This window comes from Mesoplodon mirus (assembly GCF_964341445.2).
Source record: "Mesoplodon mirus genome assembly, chromosome: 10".
NCBI lineage: Eukaryota > Metazoa > Chordata > Mammalia > Artiodactyla > Ziphiidae > Mesoplodon > Mesoplodon mirus.
Genome location: NC_138986.1, coordinates 103,851,587 through 103,875,832, shown reverse-complemented (window position 1 = coordinate 103,875,832; position 24,246 = coordinate 103,851,587). Strand labels below are relative to the sequence as shown.

Genomic DNA, 24,246 nt, shown 5'->3' with positions numbered 1-24,246 from the left:
AAGTATTGGGAGTGTAGTATTTTGGGGGCCAGTGTGTAGACCACAGGAAAACTTGCTGTTTCCATCACAAAGGGAAGAGCCCTACGTTGCAACTGCCAAGGTCCCTGGGGCAGCAAGTGTGCTCACTGCTTAGTAAAGAAGCATCCTCAGTTTGATAGAATCATATGGGAGCCTTACATTTGGTTAGCAGTTCTACATTCTTGATGTAATAATATTTTCAGGGTGTGGGAGGGTATCAAGCTCTGAAAATACCCTTGGAGAGATTTGCTTATTAAGTTTGGCATTTTCAATCTCCCTACTACTTCTTGACTAAACACCAGGCGGTTTCCTTCACTTTTCAGAACCATGTTGTTTTTCCCTTGTCTAATGAACTTTGAAATACTTTTGGATGAGCTATTAAGTTTGGGAGAAAATAAACATCTCTTTAAAATAAGGAAGATAATAACAATGACAAGTAGAAAAAGCTCTAAAACAGAGAATATCCTCCATTCTAGCCAATGACTGGGAGTGGAAGGTACGTGCTCGCTGTCCAGGATGTAGAAATAAAAGCTGAGGAGGCGCTGAGGCGTCTCCTGGATCTCTATGAGCCTCCATCATTTCTGAAGGGTAGGGTTGACAGATAAAATATAGGCTGTTTAGATAAATATGAATGTCAGAAAAACAACAAGTATATTTTTAAGATAAGTATGCCCCAAATAGTTCATAGGATCCACTTATACTAAAAATAATGACTTATTATTCATGTGAAGTTCAAGTTTAACTGGGTATCCTGTACTTTTATTTACTAAATCTGACAGCCCTACTGATGATCCACAATGGAGGCAGTTGAGGAGCGGTACATGCTGGCTCTCGGACAGTCAGAAATGGCTTCAGCAGATCCAGGTACAGTATGAAATTCTTTTTGGATGTAGCTCAGAAGCCATGGCCAGCCCTTGACTGCAAGTACTGCCTCGGGTTTCCCTGAGGTGGGGTAAACCTTCCTCTTAATGGCCTTTTGGTAAGTCTGGAAGACCATATCCAAGGGGAGCCCCAAAGTCAGTTTCATCCTCACAACCATGTTTCCAATTCCTGGAATTGGCTGCATGTGACTCACAAGAGCTGAGGAGGTTTGTGGAAATTGGGAGTGTCATAGCTTGAACCCTTTGTAGGTAAAGTTTTGCTGTTGTGAGAGTTTTAACAGGAGCAATGTGAAAGACTCCAGGTCCCCAGGTAGATAGAAATAATCCTGTTCTACCTGTGTGTATGTGACAAGTCTCTAATAGTTCAGAGAGCAAGTATCTGGTCTTAGAAAGACTGATACAAGCTTGGATGTTTCTGGCGACAAGGCAAGGTCCTGAGTTTCAAGTTCACCTTTTATGGTTGAGGAGACAATAAGGTGGTCAGAAGGGAAATCATGGAGGAGACCTTGGCTTCATCCATTGTGCAGGCTTGTATATGTGGTTCTATGTAGATTGTGTTTCAAAGGTGGAGCTTGTTTACAACTATGAACATTCTCCGATGTGCTTTTTGGACCTTCATTCCCAGAGCGAGAGCAGTGCCGAGGCTCTAGAAATGCCATGGATATTCTGAGCTCTCAGTGGCATTTCCCAGGTACTGTTCCCCTGGTGCCGCTCCTTGAAATGTCCAAAGGGATTATCATCTGTCTTGTGGCGGGTCCTAGCATTGTGAAATGAAGCTGCTGCACCTGGCTCAGAGGATTTCGGATGCGGTGGGAGGAGTAGTAGTACTACGACTATAAATTGTATCACAGCATATCTATTCCATCTTGAGAGTGGGGTTGGGGGGTTATGAAGGGGGGCTTTTATTGTACTTTTATACATTGTACCCTTGAAACTAATTCAACTTTTTTAAATTAATTAATTTATTTTGGGCTGCATTGGGTCTTTGTTGCTGCTAGCGGGCGTTCTCTAGTTGCAGTGCGCTGGGGCTCCTCTTGGCTGCGGTGCACGGGCTTCTCATTGCAGTGGCTTCTCTTGTTGCGGAGCATGGGCTCTAGGCACGCAAGCTTCCGTAGTCGTGGCACGTGGGCTCGGTTGATGTGGCACACGGGCTCTAGAGCGCAGGCTCAGTAGTTGTGGCGCGCGGGCTTAGTTACTCCGTGGCACGTGGGATCTTCCCAGGCCAGGGCTCGAACCCATGTCCCCTGCATTCGCAGGCATATTCTTAGCTACCGCTCCACCAGGGAAGCCCAATAATTCAGTTTTTTATAAAGAGAAGTTTCCTAATATTATTCCAAAATTTTAAAAATATGTAGTTGGATAACACTATGAAAAATTAACTGATATATTCTTTTATTATTTCTCTTTGCTCCCTGGATTTTTTTTCCTCATCCAGTCAGCTAGGCACTGTGAGCTCACTGCATTAGGAAGGTAAAGACTCAGCAGAAATGAGGGAGAAAAAAAGAAAATTCTCAGCTTTGGAATGTTCACAACGGAGGCCACAGTAGAAGAGGTGAGAATTCTGTGAACAAAAAATAAATGTCGTCTCAAATGCAAAAAAGTATTCTCTGCACTGGGAGGCAGGAGAGGGAGGGAAGGAAGGACTGAAGGAGAGAGATCAGTGTGGCCAGGGACATGGAAACTGTGCTTGAGGACGATAGGCCCAGGAAGAGAATCAGAATCTGGAGAAGGTTCAGCGTGCACGTGATCATTGCCTCCAGCCAGCACCCTCAACTCAGACGTTGGGAAATTCAGAGAGAGAGTGGGAGTACGTCAGGAGGGCCACGCGCAGAGTCTGTGTGGCAGGGGTTGTGGCCGTTCCCTATTTGTGAGGAGTCCCCAGCAATTTGCAGGCCTCTTCTGGAAAATGCTGGCGGACGTCTCTAGTGCTTATGTGAAAGCTTGTTCACAAACCTTGAAAGATACAGATGTAGCTGAGAGATAGATGCATAGATAGAAAAATGTCATTAAATCAAAGCTCCAGGAAAGGTTTGGAAAATGCCCTTTATTGCATAGGACGCTTCTATTGTCATATGATGTTAGACTGAGTGCCGGTCCCTTCATCCTCCTTCAGACCACGGCATTCTGTCTGCTACTCTCCCGAGGGTCCTTTCTTCTCCCTGGAAGGGATAAAGCAAATGAGGTAGAACAGGAAGAGACAAGAAGCACTCCAAGCTCTGCTGGTCAGGGTTACCCTCCAGCATTGCCTTAATGCTCAGAGCCACACACACCACAGTGAGCTTGGCTGCAGATCAACTACCACGCCACGAAGGTTCTGGAACATTTCCATATCTCGGGGGACCTCATTTCCACGTGACTCTCTTTCCTATTCCCCTTTGTCACAGAAGGCTAGGTCCCGTGGTCAGGGTGAGATCTTGGCTCAGGCCCAAGGCTCTCAGACCTCAAAGTTCTGGTCCTGCAAGGGCCCCTGTCCTCTCTTGAGACCACTCCTGGCTCTCTCTGCCGAGAAGGAGCTGCTGGCAGTACGTCCTCTAAGAGTTGAGGTCCATCGTGCAGACCCTGAGAAAACTCCTAGGAAAAGGCTCCACCTTCTTGTTTACGTCAACAGAGGTCAATGCCTTTGTTAGTGCTGGGTGTGTCCCATTTGATGCAACTGCAGAGCCATTAGGTCAACCAGCACATGTGTGCGGCCCCTTCCCTTAGACTCCTCTGGGCCCTCGTGACCTAGGCTCAGAAGACTGCCAGCCTCAAGCCTTACCTCTTCCAAGGGACGGCCACACCGTCTTCCAGGATCTTCTGTCCCATGAATCTCAGTTGCTGTTTGGAACTCAAAGGAGAGAAAAGACCCTGCCTGCGGGGTCTCTTTGGGCTGGAGCCTTCCCCCGTGGGCTGCTCTCCCTCATTCTCCTTTTCTTCTTGCTTCTCTTCATCCTCCTCCTCCTCCTCCTCCTCCTCCTCCTCGTTCTCCTCCTCCTCCTCCTCGTCCTCCTCCTCATGCATGCTCTCGGATTCCACATTGCCCATCCACTGGGCCATGTTGAGATGAAAGACACGGCAGCTGAAGCCCTGCAGGACGCCGAACTTCACGTGCTGCTGGAGGATCTCCAAGGTGGGGAAGACCCGGCAGCAGGCAATGCACCTGAAGCTAGTCTCCATGGTCAGCATCCAGTCCGCTGTCTTGGCGCTGGGTCTCTCCTCGACAGCAGGTGGCCCTGATGGGCTGCCTGGCTCTGCCCTTTCCTCATACTCTTTCTCCTCCCCAGTGGGCTCACTGTCAGATAGGAGGCTTTTGGTGGACACATCAGAAGAGGGGTCAGTGGCTACTGCGCACACATCCTCAGGAAGGGTCACTTCTTCTATCGTCAGCTGCTTTTCAGGCAACTCCAAGGGTTTCTTTGTCTTCCAGGAGACAGCGACACCCTTGTTCACTTGTACCTGCATGTAGTATATTTTCATGCCCCTTTCCTCTTTGTCTGGGTGCAGATAGTTCTTACAGGGTGAAGAGGGTGAGGAGGAGACACAGTGTGATGGGGAAGCGGTCTCTCCTTCTTCCTGATCCTGGGCTAGGGGTGGTCTAGGCTGGGCAGTGTCTCGATGAAATCTCCGGATTCCTGAAAAAGGAAATGAAAATCATAATAACATGCATGGGCCATGCTGGAAGCTGAGGGAGCAGGTGTGGTAGACGAGAGAGGGACATTGGCACGACATAGCTATGTCGTGAGCTTGGTGTCTGTTGGCCGTAGGACGGAGTGGTGTATCGGGTGTCATCTGTGGTCTTTTAATGTGCGTGGGGGGGGATACTGGAGCGGTGTCTATATACAGGGGTGTGGAGTATGGTGGTGAGGGCTGTAGTATGTGAGGGATGCGGCTGGATGCGTGTACGACGAGGAGTGTGAGTTTGGGAATATCGGTGGTGCATTCCTTGTGGAATGGGGCTGTGGTGCAGGAGAGTACTGTGGAGCACGTGCTTGGGGTTGATGTGCACTGAGAAGGGCTGTGCCTGGAGGGCACGTGTATGTGTGAGCTGTGTACACCTGAGCTGGATGGTCCTGCTCTCAGGCTGGAGGTGTATAATGCAGAACTCTGTCCTTCTCTGGAAGCAAAGGCAAAGACAAAGCCTACATTTTCCTCTGAAGATGCTTAATCTGGTCCCTCTTCCCTCCACCTCAAGCCCAGACCTTTCCAGCCCCTGCTTCTTGACTTCCCCACGATGGTAGTAGCAGTATTCACGCACACACTCCCTGACTCAGCTGGCATCCATGCCCTCGGAACAGCTCAGGCATCCTGCCCAGGCTCCTCCACAGAGCCCTCATCACCTCTGATGACCCTGCATTCCCTCTCAGCCTCCCTGGGATCTGTGTGCCTCCTGCCTCACAGCCAAGCACCCCCTCACCTGAGGAGCCCCGCGCCCTTACGAGCGTAGCTGAGCTTGCATGGAATAGAAGTACAGAAGAAGTATTTAGAGGCAGAGGAGACCTCCCCTGCCCCTGGGCTGCAGCCTTGGGCCACCACAGTGGATCCAAGCCGAGGGGGATCCTCTTGTGACTTCGAGATTCCTGAGGGAGGAATGAAAGGCTCAGGGTGGGTTCATCAGTCCTCTGTCCACAGATATTTACTGAGTGTGTGACACGTGTCAGGTGCAGTGGATACACACAGTTGAGAGTGTGGTTCCCAGTGGATCCTCCAGGATTTAATTCCAATCAATACTTATTCTCTCACTGTCTAGTTGGTAATGTAGGCCTCGGTGGTGACTGTGAGTGTGTGGGAAGAGTGAGTGATGTGTATCAGTTAAGTCTGTGGTAAGTGTGGGGTTGGCATGGGGAGCACAGTGCAGACGTGTCTATCTGTGTCTGTGGCCTTTGTGTGCATTTTTTCTGTTCACAAGTCAGGAATTCTGGGACATGTAACTTTTCCTCATTACATGGTGTGGCTTGTATTTATGGTGCGTGTTCATTCATTCATTCACCAAGATTCAGTAAGCAGCTACTCCTGTGTATCCGGCACTCTTCCATTGTTGTAGTCTTTGGTAACGCTGCACATTCTAGTAGGGGAAGACACACACTAAACAAAACTACAATAAATATATAATACATCAGCTGGTGGTAAGTATATAAGGGTTGCCAGACTTAGCGAACAAGAATACAAGGCACCCAGTTAAATTTCAGTTTCAGATAAACCCAGAATAATTTTTTCGTGTAAGTATTCCCATGCAGTATTTGGCCTGACTTAGTTTTAGTGTAAGTAGGGCCCATACAATATGTGGGACATACGGATACTGAAAAATTACTTGTTGTTTATCTGGAATTCAAATTGAACTGGATAGCCCATATTTTCTCTGGCAATCCTGACATGGGTTACTGAGACTGTGGTTTCCTGTGGTTTGTACAAAGCGGGTCTGGCATTACTCAACAATGTGTTATAAGGGTGGTGTGTATGACACGTGACTGGTTCTTACAGAGGTATTTAGAGATGGCTGAAGTTAGCTGTGTTTGTGCAAGAGTTGAGGAAATACATGTATATATAGTGTGTGTGTGTGTGTGTGTGTCCTATATATATAGTCTGTGTGTCTATATACATATCTCATCTCCAGCGTTTGGTGTTGGAGGAGAGGATTGTGATACAGGTGGGTTGTATGAGAATGTAGTATAGGAGGGATGCGTGTATATACCTCCATGTGCTGTGTGTGGTTTAATAAGGAAGTTATATGTGGGGTGTGTGATATTTTTGCTGTATCAGAGTGTACATGGGTGTATGAGTTACTGTCTCATAAAACACCCCTAACAAGAATTCTGTATACACTCCTAGGTACGCCGAGTGTCAGCCAGCTCCAGGCAGGGTGACAAGAACTTTACCACACAGATGTTATATCTGGTAAGCACTCTACCCCCATTCATCTCGCTCTTCTCTGCACTACCACACACACACACGCACACACACACACACACACACACACTCACTCTCTCACACACACACACACAGGAACATAGAGCAAAATATTCTGAATTGTCAGGGGCAGTCATTGCCTTCCCCAGCCTGTCCCAGCCACTGCCTGGAAATCTGCCTGCTGTCTAGAGCTCCATTCCCAGGGCCCATCCTAGAGTCTCCAGGGCCCTGGGCCTGGTAGGAGCTACTGGGCTCTAATCTGGGGCAGAGGCCTCTAGCTGGAGCTCTGGGGTGACCACCCCTCTCCCAGGGCAAGCTACTCGCCTACATTTAATGCACGCAGGCACCACGTGGCCCGTGGCTCTCAGAGCTCCCCGCAGGACCCTGAGGACATTTCTCACACCCGCTCACGCGGTCTCAGTCTCTGGAAAACCCTTCCTTTCCCTTGATCTCCTTTGGGAAATTCTTCCTGTTGAAGGAATAAATCCTCCTTGCTTTCAATATGACACCATCCCTAGACAAACAATCTTCTTTCAAAGTGCATTCCACTTGTCAAGATATTTTTCAACAGGGCCTTCAACTCATGGGGCTTCTCTTTCCACTTTGGTAAAAGAGGCCAAGCAACTCATGGGTCTCTCTCTGCATCCTTGCATCCTTCACATCCCCCACCTCATGTCCCCAGGGAAAGATCCAAGAGAATAAGAGAGAAATCGGGGACTGAGGAAAGCTGCACCTCTAGGTCTGTGCAAGCAGGATGCAGCCTGCTGTGAGTCGGACAAAGCTCCAGGCCCGGCTGCCCCAGGAGAGAGTCCTCAGACCAGCGGAGCTGACCTCCCATCTCCCAGGGGGCATCTGGCCATTCTGTGCCGTCTCACACCACAGGGACCCTCCGGATAGATACGGCAGCATCAGTGAGACAAGGTCTCTCGCTCCCTGCTTCACAGTTGACACGTTCTCATTCCCCCGCTTCCTGGAGAAGGTTCAGTTTGGCAGAAACCCATGTGCCCCAGACAAGTTGCCCCCCACATACCTCCTCCGTTCTCGGCAGTTTCCTGGGACTCTTCATTTTCCAGATATTTCCTCTTTTGTCGCCGTTCCATCGTACCAACTAGAAGTCTCCCTTAGAAGATGCCTCAAGAGATGTCCAACTCCTCCTCTTCCCTACAGGTTGGCCCTTCTTGGCTCTTGGGCAATCCGTTGAAATGATTCAATACAAATAAAAATGGTCAAGTCTCCTAAATGGCTGAAAAACTTGTACCACTTAGTGAACCAGCAGTACTGCCTAGTGCTCACCAGGGCTGTTATGTTTGCAAGGTTGCCAGGCGCACAGTGGAATTCTGTGACCTCAGTGATGACATCAGAGCATTCGGTGGACCTAGGTTGAGCACAGTGTCTGCAGTAGCACAGGCCCCATTTTCAAGAACAATTCCTTTTTCCCAGCCGAAACTTTCCCGTGAAATAGAAAGGTTCATACCATATCTATTATAAATTGTATCATACCATGTCTATTATAAAATTCACATTTTGATTGGAGATCTTTTAATGTCTTTTCTAGAGAGATTTAATATGAATATTTTAAATGGTCTCCAGTTTCCCTGTGGATTATTGACATTTTAAACTCTGCACTTCAATTTTCCCTCAATACGTGTAATTTTGTCACGGCTATTTCTGTACTTAAAGATGAGGAACTATATACTTGATTTCTTCATTCTTTCCCCATCTCTTTCCAAGGTACTGCATTTGATTGTGTCTTGCGACTGAGTGAAAAATGCTAGTCCTTGAGTCAGGATATTGGGCCCTTTAGCAAGTAACTCAACCTATCTGGGCTTCAGCTTCTGTATGTGCGATCAAGAGGCTTGGACTAGCTGACTTTTCAAATGCTGTGTTATTTTGATTCACTCTCACTTACTGATCTGCTCCGTAAGAAGAGGGTCTGTTCTCATAATGTAACAACAGTCTCTTCCTAACCTTGGGTTGGGCGGAGTTTATCTGTTCGTACTCAGTTTGTTAGTTATATTGCCTTCTACGTATGCTTAGCTCTAAATAATTTATATGGCTCTTGTGACTATTTTTAGATCTTCTTTTTTTCTTATTTTCTTTTACAGTTTCTAATTTGTTATCGCCAGTGTAGAAGAGCCTGATTGACTTCTAAAATTTATTGATCTTGTATGTGTGTGCCTTGTTGAACCGTCTTATTAGTTCCTGCTAGTTTATCTGTGGGTTCTTTTGGGTCTCCTAGATAAATGAGCATATTAAATGTAAATAATGTGTTCTTTGGATAAAGTTTATTTTCTTGCATCTCTATGTATAGAAGCAATATGTTGAATTGATTTAAATATTTAAATATTACATACCTGTTATCACAATCTAACATTCTTTATCTTATTTTCTTTCAATCAATATTATGTTTTCAAGATTTATCCACGTGAATCCATATAGATCTAGGTCTTTGATTTTTGACTGTTTGATATTATTTGATCACATGCATATAGCATCATTTATTTTCCATTCAAGCATTATTGGACAATTGGATTGTTTCCCTCCCTTCTCTAGAACAAACAACATTTCCTAGAATATCCCTGAAGATGTCTGACAGTCGAGAAGGGCCTGGCTGCCCGAAGGACTGCTACTTGCTTTTTGCCACGTTCCAACAGGCCGTCTCCAGCCAGCAATTTGAAGCACAGCTGAAATGAGAACTGCCCCAAATGTGAAGATCTTAGGAGCTTCCTAGAAGGTGGGAGGTTAATGATAGGCATCCTGCTGGGATCCCAGGGGAGTCTGAGCTGGCCTGAAGCTCATCTTCCTCCTCCACCTGTCAAGAGAAATGTGGAGGAAAGAAGACTTCAAAAACTGTGAGCAGGCAGAGGGAGAGATATTGGGGGCCGAAGCTGTAACTGAGGTCTTGAGGTGGGCTCTGAGGACACAGAGCCTCTAGAGAGCCAGGTTCTGCCTTCTGAGAACTTCTCCCCTAAGGCTGCTCATAATTCACGTGATACCAGCCATATAGATCCGACTTGGCCCACACTGTCACAGAAAGCCTTATCAGAATCTCTTCTTCTTCATACACTCTTGTGTCTGTTACTTGGTTATTGCCTTTGGTGCTCCACTGATGTGAACCACAGTCTCTCGGGGATGGAGGACACTAGTGATCCATCTTGCTCTGTGGCCTCAGTCCACAGCTTGAGGGTAAGTGAAGAGGCCAAATGAAGGTCAAGAAGGAACGATGGAGTTTGAAGAGAAGACCTGAGTTAAGGGTGTCTTCTCAAGTCTTGATGACTGAAATGTAGCTCCAGTACCTGAAGTCCTGTTTGTTCTCAAGGCTGACCACGGGGCTGGGTGCACTCAGTGAAGGAACCATATACACTTAGTATTTCCTTGCTTGCTCACACTTGCCCTACTCTGATACACCCTCTGCAAGACTGATCTTCCACTGAAACAACTTTCCACCTGCTACTGTCATCTCAGGAACATTTGCTTCCCCTTCCTAGTGCTCCCCTAGAATGCCATTGCAGCCAATTCATAATTTGATAATCATGCTGCTTACCAGATTCTCAGCAATTTCAGATAAATTTTTTTTCGCTTTATTCCATAGTCTTCACCCATCAATAATCTTCCTTAACTTCCTAGCTGCAGGTTAACCCATTCGGAATCATTTCTTTTTCTTTCTCTTCTTTGGCAAATCCTTTCTATCTTTTAAGGTCTTTTTCTTGTCTCTCTACCATCCTGCCTTCCTGAACTTCTTTTCTTTCGTTTAAGTAACTTTTCAATCTCCTTCCCCAATTTCCTCATACACATTGAGAGTTTATTCCTCACACGTTAGACAGCGGTTTATGAATGGCCAGGCATAATGGACTCAGAATGAGTTGGCACCCCCGAGGTACCTGTCTTGCTGGGGAGCCACAGGTGAAGGGCTGTCTGCTGGACATATGTTTGCATGGAGTCAGGCTGAGTGGCCTCAGGGTGTTTACTCTGCCCTTGTGTGTGTTTCTCGCTAGTTGGTTTCCTCGCCAGCCACCTGTGACCTCCCTCCATCCAGCCAAGGGAATCCTTCTCATCACAGGGGTAGGATGTTTGTCTCGTTTTCCATCACATCCTTTCCCCAAAGTTTGGTTGTGAGTTGTTCCCATTCCAAAGACCTTTCCTCTTTGAAGAGAAAAGAGAACATCTTTTCTCTCCTTTCCTCTCACTTCACTTCTGCTCTATTATCTCCTCCTTCCAGAATGGCCCACTGACTCACATGGGTGTAGATCCGAAGATGGCAAGAAATGCCAGCAATTCTGAAATAATAATATGGATGTATCAGGAGAACTTGAAAACCTTTATTTAGCCACATTAAAAAAAATTGCACTTCCAGTGTATTCAGAGTCTCAGTGTAGAAACACAAATGATAGAGAAATTGAATGACACTCAAGTTTTTCTTTCCTCCTTTCCTGATTTATTCTAATCCTCAAAGTTAACATGATGAACTATTTGTTTTGTAAACTTTCAGACATTTTCTACCCATGCACACTTTTCTTTTTTTCACATAAGTGTGTGAACTAGGTCACTTTCAACATGCTGTGATTCTGTGATTCACTGTCTCCCACCGAGTCATCCACTGATAAAGTCATCTGTTTTATGGAGAAAGGTTTCCAATAGCTAATAGCCAATGTCTGTGGAGTTCTTACTCTGTGTCAGTTTCTTGTAACTACTTTACAGATGTTTTGTACAATGTACCCATGGATCAGGTACAATTATAACCCCAAAGTGACAGATAAGTGTAGATAAATACAAATAAATACAGAGGCCAAGTGACTTGCCGAAGACACTGGGAATTGCTTCATGTGGAGCCTGAACCTCGACATGCATCGGAATGTCCCCACAGGAGAGAAACCATATAAGTGTGGGGAGCATGGTAAGCACTTCAGTCAGGCCTCAAGTCTTCAGTTTCATCAGAGCATCCACACTGGAGAGAAGCCGTACAGATGTGATGTGTGTGGTAAAGTCTTTAGTCGGTGTTCACAGCTTCAGTATCACAGGCGAGTTTATACAGGGGAGAAACCTTACCAGTGTGAGACGTGTGGTAAAAGCTTCAGTTGGCGCTCCAATCTTATAAGTCATCACAAAATGCATACTGGGGATACATTTTATGAAAGCAGCGAGAGTGGTAAGAATATCAAGGAACCGTCAGAGGATAGAAGTTCTACAAAATGTTGTTTTCAAAAAAGTCACGTGCAACGTGAATTCTTGCAAGCGTCAGGTCTCATAGGAGAGAAAGTATTTTAAATTAGTTGGTGTTGAAGCAGTAGCTAAACAGATCCTAGTGTTCAGCAGAGCACACAGCAGAGATCCCTTCTGAGTGGTGCAGTAAGGGCTGCATTCAGAACTTTGACATTTATCAGATGTCACTTAGGAGATAGCACTTAGAAAGGAAAAGAGTTTGGTCTGGGCTTTAACAAAAGTGTAAGGATGAGCTAGTCAAAATTGATGTCCATGAGAATGTGCACTCCATGAGGGCAGGGACTTGGCTGCTGAATCTACACAACCTTATCATTGACTAGTGCTTTTAGGTGTGCTCAGTACTTGTGTTTTAAATAAACCAAAAGGGGGAAATGTATAATATATGAAAGTTGTATCCAGATGGGGAAACCTGCAAAATAAAATTAATTCAGGACATGAACTTTTGTTGAAATACTGAAAACCACTGCAGAAAACCAATCTGCAATATATATTTTTTTAATTTATTTTTGGCTGCCTTGGGTCTTTATTGCTGCACGCAGGCTTTCTCTAGTTGCAGTGAGTGGGGGCTACTTTTCATTGCAGCGTATGGGCTTCTCATTGCAGTGGCTTCTCTTTGTGGAGCACGGGCTCTAGGTGTGCAGGCTTCAGTAGTTGTGGCACGCGGCTGAGCTGCTGTGCAGCATGTGGGATCTTCCTGGACCAGGGCTCAAACCCGTGTCCCCTGTATTGGCAGGCAGATTCTTAACCACTACGCCACCAGGGAAGGGAAGCCCTCCAGTCTTCAATATTAATATGCTATTAGCCTATCGCAACTGGCTCCTTGCCTCCCGCAGCCTCTGTTCTCAAGTTGGGTGGTTATTTGAGACCCCGTCTAGTTTTCCAAGGACTGTGTTCAGTAGAAATTGAACTACCTTGTGATTTTTTTTTCTGAAGGTACAGAGTGAAAAAAACATGATTAACTTTGCAACAACAGTAACTGCATAGTATACAATTGATTTTTTGTCTGTCAATATTAAGGCAGGGTTTACTGTAACACTTTGAAAGTGTCACAAAAATTGTTTGTCCCTAGAAAAAAAAATTAGTTGACCTTGAACTTACTGATTTCTAATTCTCTGCATTTTCATCCAGACTTTGAATTGTTTGCCTTCTAATTATTGTAGCATTTCTTCTAAACTTCTCAGGTAGGGTCTATGCCATATTCTTCCCCCACATCCATGAGGCAAATACCCAGAAAACTTGTAGGAATTTGATAAAATTATCCAGTGTATTATTGAGACAAGACTGACATTTATGTGCTTTTCCCTATTGGTTGCAGTAAAGCATGGTTTCAGGAAAGGAGTATATATATCAGAATATATTAGATCTCTTTGATTTATAAATCATAGAATTGGAAGTTATTGATTATGAGATTAAAATACCAAAAAGATGAACACCACATCAATGATGTCACTAAATTTTTTAATGGAAATTAGTGTACAGCTGTAAGAATTTGAGTTTTGATAGATTCCTATATTAATCTGAAGCCGGTAAAATGATGACAGGGACTTCCCTGGTGGTACAGTGGCTAAGAATTCGCCTGCCAATGCAGGGGACACGGGTTCGAGCCCTGGTCCAGGAAGATCCCACATGCTGTGGAGCAACTAAGCCCGTGTGCCACAACTACTGAGGCTGTGTGCCACAACAACTGAAGCCTACGTGCTTAGAGCCTGTGCTCCGCAACAAGAGAAGCCACTGCAATGAGAAGCCCACGCACCGCAACGAAGAGTAGCCCACACTCACTGCAACTAGAGAAAGCCCGCACGCAGCAACGAAGACCCAATGCAGCCAAAAATAAATAAATTAAATAAAAATTTATTTTAAAAATTTATGACATATCATAATCGCAGGAGATACACAATATGGGCTTTGAGAGGTCACAGATTGTAGCCTTCATAGTATAATCAACCATAAATCTTTGTTAGTGTTTGTGTATGTGTGCATGTGCACACATGTATGTGTACATGCATAAGATCATGTGTAAAGGGATACTCTTCCAGAGTGGTTTTCCTAGGCAAGGAGCATTTTGTGATATTTTTCCATTTTATAACTTCATGTTATATTTTTTTCATTGAATAGTGGGTATTGCCAAAGCAGGAAATTATTTTAATAGAATTTGAAAAAGTATTAAATAATTATCCCTTGCAGTTAAGACCTCATATGATTGTTCTATATTGTCATAAGGCATATAAGATCAAAATTATGGTATGAACTCTGGAAGCCAATTTCAAAAACAAAACAGTTCTCAGATTATTTTGCATACACAGAAAAATTCATGAGTTTCAACAGTTGAAGCTTTATTATTTATGCTGTGCTTTAACTACAGATCCATAATAGGGAGAGGGAAAATCCTGGAGCTAGAAACAAAAGTGGATATACCTACATTGTGGAGGTTTAAAAAAAAAGTCTCTCTTGTTGAAAAGATGCACATGAGGAGAGAACTGAGCATAATAGCAGAGGACCCTCTGGATGTGGAACCAGTAAGGACAAAGCAGGTTTGGATGGCATTCCATACGCAGACCAATGGTGGTATTTTTAATATAGTTGGTTAAAGGGCTTTATTTAGCAAGTTACAGTTGACCCTTGAACAATATGGGTTTGAACTGGGCAGGTCCACTTATATGCAGGGTTTTTTTTAATAGTAATTACTACAGTACTACATGATCTGTGGTTGGTTGAACCCATGGTTGCAGAATTGCAGATACAGAGGAACCACGGATATGGAAGTCTGACCATAAGTTATTTATACAGATCTGTCTACCCATCCATCCATCCGTCCACCCATCTGTAGAGAGAGAGAGGGAGTGAGTGCACGTGCTAGGTATTTACAGAAGTAGATATGGAAGTGCGAGGATATACAAACACACACATGTGCATGTGATGTATATAAGCATGTATATCCACGTTTCTATTTCAGGGCTGGAGCAAGGAAAGTGTAGAATGATCCTGGAGAAAATTTACTGTGCCAGAAAGTAGGAAAGAGTGGTGGGACGTGTAAAAAGATCCAGCTTGAAGAGACTCACACTGGGTAAATCTGAGCAATTTGACCGTAAAATAAATAATTATCATACAGAATATGAATAAAAAAAGAGGAAGGGAGGGAAGGAAGGGCTCTCATAATAGAATGCCAAACCATAAATATATAGAAGGAATGACGTAATGTAAAAATCATTATTTACAACCATCATAGTAATGATAGGTTCTGGCAAGAGTAATCAATGAATTATAAAACTACTGGTTGAAAGTTTACAAGGAGCAGGATGCTACAAAACCCAAAATATCTCTCCACAAAGTATTGATCACAACAAGAAATACAGTAGGTATAAATTTGGTGAACACTACCTTAGCCAAGAGGTGAACATTATCAATAACAGAACAAACGAACGTTTTAGATCTCTGGGGTATGATATACTGAGAAGGACGCAACGTTGCTTCAGTATTATTTCTGACAGAAATAAACAACCCGATCTTATCACAAGGAAGCATCCACGTTGAGAGTCTCCTGTTTCACAGTTATGACCACAGGGAGCATAACTGGCCAAAGGTCCCAGCTGCTGCTCTTAAATCCATCACCACGTTTGCCTGGAGGCCGGCCTTGCCCCTGATTGCTCCTAGTCAGCACAGCAGGGATCCTAAGGCAGGCCATTTCTTGGAGACCAGGATTCCTCTGTCCAGTGACCTTCTTTCAAGGACTCTGACAGCCTTGAAGGATTTTACGTAGATGACAAGGCAGTCTCGGATGATTTACCAAATCTTTCTTCCAAATCTTCACTCAGGGTCAGACTTGCACTATGCGCTGATAGTTCTGCCAGCCTTCCAGAGCTCCCTGCCATTTTCTCTCCGATGTTTCCCCTAATGAAATATTTGTTCATTAAAGTCTTTCTCAGCACTTTGCCGTCTAGTTCTTGGAGGACCAGGACAAACCCCAAACCCTAGAAGCATCCCTTTTTGGCTCTTTCTAGTAACCTTCCTTTCCATATGGTAGCCACTAGTTTGTAATGGTGTAGATTCACTTAGCCTATTTTGTACTTGATATAAATGGAGTCATGTAATAGGTGCTATTTTGTGTTGGCTTCATTTGCTCCACAGTATATCCATGACATTTATCCATATTGATGGGAGTGGATACCGTTGATTCATTTTCATTGGTGGATATTATTGCAGTGTGTAAACATATCAAAATCTATTTATTAATCCCATTATTGGTGGGTATTGGGTACTTCCCCATTCTTGGCTATCACAGTTAGTGGTGATGTGAGCAATCTAGAATGTGCCTTGTGCACTTGTTTGAGGGATATTTCTATGGGTGGAACCAAAGGGTTATAGGGTATATGTTCAACTTTGGTAGATACAGTTGACCCTTGAAGAATGCATGGGCATGAGGGATGCATCTGAGTCTTTTATTCCATAGATGTTTTTAAAATCTCTCTCACTTTTGGCCCAAGAGGGCTGCGTTTGGGTTTACAGTGTTTCTTAACTTTGAAATAGTCCAATTTTTCAATTTTTTCTTTCACAGTTGGTGATTTTTTTGGTCTTAAGAAATTCTTCCTACTCCAAGGCAAAAAGGCTGTTATCTTACGTTTCTTTCCTAAAGCATCATTGATTACTTTTCAAATTTAAGTCTGCAGATCTTCTGGAATTTATATTTTTATATCCTATGCAGTAATGATTAATATTTTTCCCATATGGATATCCAGCTGACTGAGAACCAAGAGTTGACCCTTGGACAACATGGGTTTAAACTACACAAGTGCACTTATACGAGGATTTTTTTTAATAGTAAATACTGCACTACTACACGATCCAAGGTTGGTTCAATCCTCAGATGCAGAATTGCCGATTATGGAGGAACCATGTACGTACAGAGGACTGGCTATAAGTTATACTTGGATTTTCAACTTAGCAGAGGGTTGGCACCCCTAACCCCCTTGAACCCTAGTTCAAGGATCAACTGTATTAGCAAGAGTTCTTTCCCCTCTCTGCTGCAGTGTTTTCTTTTCTTTCTTGTTTCTTTTGGCCGTGCTGCGTGGCTTGCAGGATCTCAGTTCCCTGACCAGGGATTGAACCAGGGTCACCACAGTGAAAGCGCCAAATCCTTACCACTAGACCACCAGGGAGCTCCCTGCAGTGTTTTCTTTTTACACGTTGTTATAATGTCTGTTTCAACATGGATTTTGATGTCTATTATCTTGTCTATCCTTGAGCAAACACCAGACTATCTTATATTGTAGATTTATAGTAAGATTTAATGTGACTCATATCTTTCTTTTCATTCTTCTTTCAGATTGTCCCAGCTCTTCTTTTATTTTTTATTTTTATGTTTTTTTTAGATGTTGGGGGTAGGAGTTTCTTTACTTATTTTTGCTGTGTTGGGTCTTCGTTTCTGTGCGAGGGCTTCCTTTAGTTGTGGCAAGCGGGGGCCACTCTTCATCGTGGGGGCCACTCTTCATCGTGGTGCGTGGGCCTCACTATCACGGCTTCTTGTTGGGGAGCACAGGCTCCAGACGCGCAGGCTCAGTACGTGGCTCACGGGCCTAGTTGCTCCGTGGCATGTGGGATCTTCCCAGACCAAGGCTCAAACCCGTGTCCCCTGCATTAGCAGGCAGATTCTCAACCACTGCGCCACCAGGGAAGCCCCCAGCTCTTCTTGTAGCTCTTTGCTTTCCCACATAATATTTGTAAACATCTCATCAATTTCCAAGGGAAAAAATGCTGATGTTTTTATTGGGGTTTGATTGAGCCTATAGATCATTTTGAGGATTACTGATATCTTTGTAATATTGAACCTTCAAGCCATGAATATCACTATTTTTAAGAATTTCTCTTGGAGAAAAATAAAAGTGGATCCCATGTAATAAAATGTACATAAATAGACTCCAAAATATTTAAAGGACCTACATGTGAAAGATAAGTCTAGAAAGTTAATTTTTAAAAGGTAGAAATATATTTTTTCACCTGAGGAGTTTCAGAAGCACAGATATGAAGAAATTATTGGTTGATTATCTTATAATTAAAGATTTCTATTCCATGAAGAACACAATAGAAAAATTTTAGAAACACGTGCCCAGTTAGGAAAGGATACTTGTAATTGGTAAAACTGAAAAGGTATTAATAATCAGAATATGTAATAGAAATGAGGAAGAAAAAGATAGCATCCACATTAGAAAATGGGGCAAAAGTTGTAAGTAGACACTTATAGATGAAGCTACCAAGCATTTGAAAAAAGATCAAACTTATTAGAAATCAGAGAAATTTAACTAAAACAAGATACTACTATACATTTAATACACTAGCAAAATGGTGATGAGTCGTCCAAATGAAGGTAAGTGGTTGCACAAAAACCTGACGTGCAACTCTTTGGTAATCTGGACTGGTGTAGCCGTTCAGGAAGTCAATCTGGCTATATTATTAAGGTATACATATTTGCTATGAAATAATTTCCCTCGGGTATGTACTCCAAAGAAATTCTCAGATACGTCTATAAACAAATGTAAGAAGATGTTTATTTTATTATCATTGGCATGGCAGTTGGAAGAGTACAGGTAAAATGTGGGTGCAGAAAATGGAACTCTATGAAACAAATTAGATAGATGGGTGAATGTTTTTTTTGTTTGTTTGTTTTTCTGCGGTACGTGGGCCTCTCGCTGTTGTGGCCTCTCCCGCTGCGGAGCACAGGCTCCGGACGTGCAGGCTCAGCAGCCATGGCTCACGGGCCCAGCTGCTCCACAGCATGTGGGATTTTCCCAGACTGGGGCGTGAACCCGCGTCCCCTGCATCGGCAGGCAGACTCTCAACCACTGTGCCACCAGGGAAGCCTGGATGGGTGAATCTTAAAAATATACTCCTGAATGAAGGAAATAAACACCAGAATGAATTTTATGACACAATATTATTGATATGAATTGAAACTATACACAAGTGCACATTTTGCACAAGAACACACCCAAAAGAAAACACATCAAACAAATTAGAATGGTAGCTTATGGGGTAGAGAAGGGAGTGGAGGGTGCCATAGGGAACAGGAGGTGAATAAATAAAACTTAATCATGTTACCGTATTTCATCATGCTATATCCAAGATTTCACTTTACTTGTAGTGGAAAGAAATCCTGTGTGCTATGTTGGCTTAAGTCAGGAATAGTTCTTGGAGGATATTTTCCTGAAAGAATTTGGAACACATTTTTGAAAAAATCTTTGTTTATACTATGGATGATCTTTTTTTGTTTGTTTTGTTTGTTTCTTTAATTTCTGTTTTGTGGGTGTGTGTGGGATCTACTTTATTTTGTATTTCATTCATCTGATCTTATATTTTTCCATCTGCCTTCTTCAGTTTTATTATTCATTTATTAATTTCCTGAAATGGATGTTTTCTGAATCAATTTTCAACTTCCTTTCTACTTTGTTTTGTTTTGTTTTGTTTTTGTTTTCCTTGCTGTACGCGGGCCTCTCACTGTTGTGGCCTCTCCCGTTGCGGAGCACAGGCTCCGGATGCCCAGGCTCAGCGGCCATGGCTCACGGGCCCAGCCGCTCCGTGGTATGTGGGATCTTCCCGGACCAGGGCACGAGCCCGTGTCCCCTGCATCGGCAGGCGGACTCTCAACCACTGCGCCACCAGGGAAGCCCCCCTTTCTACTTTAATATATGCTTTTAAGGCTCAACATTTCCCTCTATGTATGTGTTCAAATCTCCAGATCCAATTATGAATTTGAATGTTTCTCTTCATGGTTCTGTCAATGTTTGCTTTATGAAGTATCAGCTGAAGTTATTAGTTTCTGAGAATTTGAAACTTTTATGACTGTGAAGTGTCCCTCCGTATGTTAAGTAATGCTTTTTCCTTCCCCTTAAAGTTCACTTGGTCAAATAGCAATGTCACAGATTTTATAATTACAGAAATAACTTGAGACCTAGGATGTTGATGTCTGTCTCTAGAAAGGATTTTCCCTTGCTTCTGCACGGGTTGTAAGATGCTAACAAAACACGTTCACCTTTACACAATTTCAGGGAATGAGGTGTTTTGGCGTTTGGCTTCAGTCCCTGCCAAAGAAAGCCCAGTTTCCTTCTCCCCTTATTCCAATGGTGAAACTCTTTGGGGTTTACCAGGAAGCCTTCGTGGCTGGTAATGCTTTTATGTCGCTTAGCCTCTGGAAGACGTCCAAAATTCTACTGAGTTTGTACGCCTTTCAATGAACAGAATCTACACTCTTCTGAGGCCTACACAGTAGAACGGCAAGACGGCCTGAGACCTTCTCAGGGATTCCGGAAAGTGAAAACCAGAGTGAAAACATGTAGTCCAGAGCTCGTGCCGGTAGACACCCCCGCACCCACCCTTGCATTCTGGGACATGTAGTCCAGAGCTCGTAAACTCGTGTAGTCCCATATACTGCAGCTACAGTAACGCCTCGCTGTAAAGGTTTACCCGCGGAATTCTGGGAAATGTGGTCCAGGAGTTCCGGGTTAGTCGCAGGCACTTCCGCCCCAGGAGGACACGCAGCAGCCATGTTTTGCCTGATGACGGTGTTTCAAGTCCGCTCTTCACGACCCATTCAAGCTTCCCCTTTGCAGACCTTTCATTTGGGGAGAAAGAGGAGGAGCGTCTAAAAGCGGAGGTTTGAGGGCCTGGAGTGGTGATGTACGTCCCGCGGGCGGAGCTTCTTTGCGTTTGGTAACGTACCCGGGATGGGGTGGGCTCAGGTCGTGCCTCCTGGGGTTTGAGGGTCTCCCCGGTTTTCTTCACCCCTAACCTGACCCCGTCCCCCACCTATGAGCTAGCCCTACCGCTTCATACGGCGTCACACTGGGTGAGTTGCTTAACTCCTCTGTGCCTCCGTTGCTGTTCGGTAAAAGGGGGGAAAAAGGAATGCCTTGTTAATATAGTGTTGTGAGAAGAAACGAGATAGCACAAGTAAAAGGTCTACAACTGCCTGATACATTGTTGGTATTAATACTACGCTAATTCGGGAGGCACCCATTTCGCAGCGGGCTTCTGTGAGCCCAGGAAGCTGAATTGTCCTGGACTCCTGGCCTGTTTTGGGAGGAGAGGACTTGTAGCTGGTACGGGGGCGGAAGGGGGTGCGGTATGAATTAGTGGGGATGGAAACACAGCCCTGGTATTTCACAGTCTCCTTTCCTTCCCCAGCCCTGGCTTCTCACAAAGCACTGCACGGAGGAAGAGGCAACAGAGCCCCACGTGAGTAGGACTTGGCATTCTTCTCCTTAAGGTATTCCTATAAATTGTAGAACGTATGAGACATGGGTAACGATGATAACTGAGCCTTGGTCACTAATTTCCATTCTAAAAGCTTTATGCAAATGAACACTTTTCCATCAGGCGGTGGCTCTGTGAATTGGTACTGCTGTTTTCTCTACTTTAAGGCTGAGGAGCTGGGGGCAGGGAACACAACCCTGTTGGCCCATCCTCACCCAGATGGTAGGAGGCAGAGCTGGGGTTGGGACCCAGGCAGTTTGAGTCCAGCAGCTGAGTTTGCTAATCCCTTTGGTATATTCTCTTTGAGCATAGGGTACTGGCTAGAATCATATCATGAAAGGAGGTCGGGACTTAATTGTGGGGACCTTGAGAGCAAGGTTTAGGCTATTTTATGAGTTTTTAAGATAGTTTTCTCAACTGGGTCATTTATTTTATTTCAAATAATATGTATATCATAGAAGTAGCATAATCATTATGGAAAAATGCAGATATATACATAAAGAAAAATTTTAATTATCTGTAACTTTAGGATGTAAAGATACCAGTTGTTAATGTTTTCGTGCCTTTGTGTCTGGTTACTCTTTGTGTATGTTTCTGTGTAGTGGAGGCTGTTTTTTGTGGGACTGATGTTACACTGCAGGGCTACTCAAATTGTGGTCCACAAACCAGCGGCCTTGGCATCACTTGGATAGAAGTGCCCAGCCTTGAGCCCCATTCGAGACCTTCGGATTTATAATTTCTGCGTAGGGGGTCCAGGAGGCTGCGTTCCAACAAGATCCCGCAGTAATTCACATGCACGTGAAAATTCGAGAAGCTCAAGAGAGGGTCTTTTCTGGAAACTGAGGCCGAGGAAATCGACCCTGCTGGATGTCACAGATAAAACTGAGCTGGACTCACCAAAGGCCTACTTAGTCCAATGATTTTATTCCCCCGCTAATTATTGTCAACTGTCAGGGCCCCTTTCAGAATCCTGAATTGAGCAGAAGACAGCTAGCAAGTGTAGAGTCAAAATGGAGGTCGTTAGAAGTTGTGAAGATATCTCTCTCCCAAGCTTTGGGGAGTGGAATCATTGCCATCTTTTGTACTAGATCGAACCCGGGCCCCCTGCATTGGGAATGTGGAGTCTTATCCACTGCACCACCAGGGAAGTCTCCCATTTATTTCTTAAACTTTCCTATATTTATAATGATATAATTACAATTCAGATTCCTGTCTTTTTTTCATTTGAATTAGGTATGGACTGTCAAACTATTTTTTACTGTTGTTGCAGAATCCTGGCTTTTATTAGTTCTCTTTACCTCTGTGCATAATTGTCAAAAGGGTACTTCCTGTTTAAAAAGAAACTTAATGTCTTTTTATACCTTTTGTAAAAAGTTGTCCATGTCAATTTAAATATTATTGTTGCAGTCACAAAATCTTTAGGAAGACAAGCAGAGATTTTCAGAAGTCTATAAAGACTCTCACATAACAGGGCAACAACGTATGACCTCCACATGTCTGACAGTCTTCTGTTGGTAGAAATCACATCTCTAAGGATAATTTCTAACTAAAATATCATCTGCTTTACCGCAGTTGCTAAGAAATAAGAAACCCTGACAGTGGTGTTCTCAGAGCTTCCTACCTTATGACGATCTCACGAGGTGGATGCCCGTGTTCTCCCCTACTGGCAGAGGACAGAACTGAGGCGAAGAGATGTGAATAACTTGCCCAGGGTGACACTGCTCGTGAATGGCGTAGCCTGATCAGAGCCCATGCATATTGACTCCAAAACCTACTCTGACTTACATGGTCTCTGTTTACACCATACCCAGAATAAGAATGACCCCTGTGGAAGCTGCAGGCACCCTGTGAGGGGGCCACTGTGTATGGATGGGCAGGTCATTCCTCACACAGCCACTGAGGGGGTTCACGGGGGCATCTGGTATCTGCGTGGGGCTCTGCTCATCAAGCATAATCAGCTGTAGCCACCCCGAGGACTGGGAGCCTTGGTAATTCACAATGAGCACCACGTGGGTTAGTGACTTCTTTTTCTTTAAACCAGTTTCCAGTTTGACTTCTTCTTTCCCTGTCTGTCTTGCTAGGACTCTGCACTGCCCCAGAAGGAGAGAGAAAATGAGCACATTCCAGGTGAGTAGAGCTTGCCTTTCTTGCTGTTAAAAACACCATTTTTGTACTCAGGTTGGACACAGGTTTTCCTCTTTTTTTCTTTTTCTTTTTTTTTTTTTTGATTGGAGTATAGTTGATTTACAATGTATTAATTTCAGGTGTACAGCAAAGTGATTCAGTTATACATATATGTACATGCATTTTCAGATTCTTTTCCCTTATAGGTTATTACGAAATATTGGGTATAGTTCCATATGGGTTTTCTCTTTCAAGGAGAGTCTAAGCATATGAGGACCTGAGTGTGCCATGTGTGCTTTTTTTAAAATTCCTGTTAAATTTAATTGGTTTCGGTTTTAATTTTTGTTTTATTTCATCTTTTTTTATTTTACAAGTAAAAGAAAAATTAAGGGAAATGAAGGACATCTTCCAGTCTACTGCTTACCTGCTTACAAATTAGCTGCTTTTATATTTCTGTAATCTCTTCATCATATGTATTCATGGATGTGTATTTGTATTTATAACATAGATACAGTTTTAAATTGTTTTTTTCATTTAATACTAGCTAACATTCACTTTTAATTGTTTTATCATGTTCCTGCAAACTTATGCACCTATTTTTTTTTTCTGGTATGCGGGCCTCTCACTGTTGTGGCCTCTCCCATTGCGGGGCCCAGGCTCCGGACGCGCAGGCTCAGCGGCCATGGCTCACGGGCCCAGCTGCTCCGCGGCATGTGGGATCTTCCCGGACCGGGGCACGAACCCGTGTCCCCTGCATCGGCAGGCGGACTCTCAACCACTGCGCCACCAGGGGAGCCCTGCACCTATTTTTTAAACTATTCTTTATTCACAGACATTTAGTTTAAAGACTTCTCCTGTTTCAGGAGCACTACAGTGACGG

At 44.0% G+C, this 24,246-nt stretch overlaps 1 long non-coding RNA gene across 1 annotated transcript; it reads left to right on the top strand.

Moving 5' to 3' along the window:
- Positions 1-20,630: 20,630 nt before the first annotated feature.
- On the top strand, positions 20,631-23,369 carry LOC309810991. Its single transcript, XR_014295090.1, has 3 exons — positions 20,631-20,699; positions 21,174-21,224; positions 23,324-23,369. It is a non-coding gene; the product is annotated as an uncharacterized lncRNA (long non-coding RNA).
- Positions 23,370-24,246: the final 877 nt, after the last annotated feature.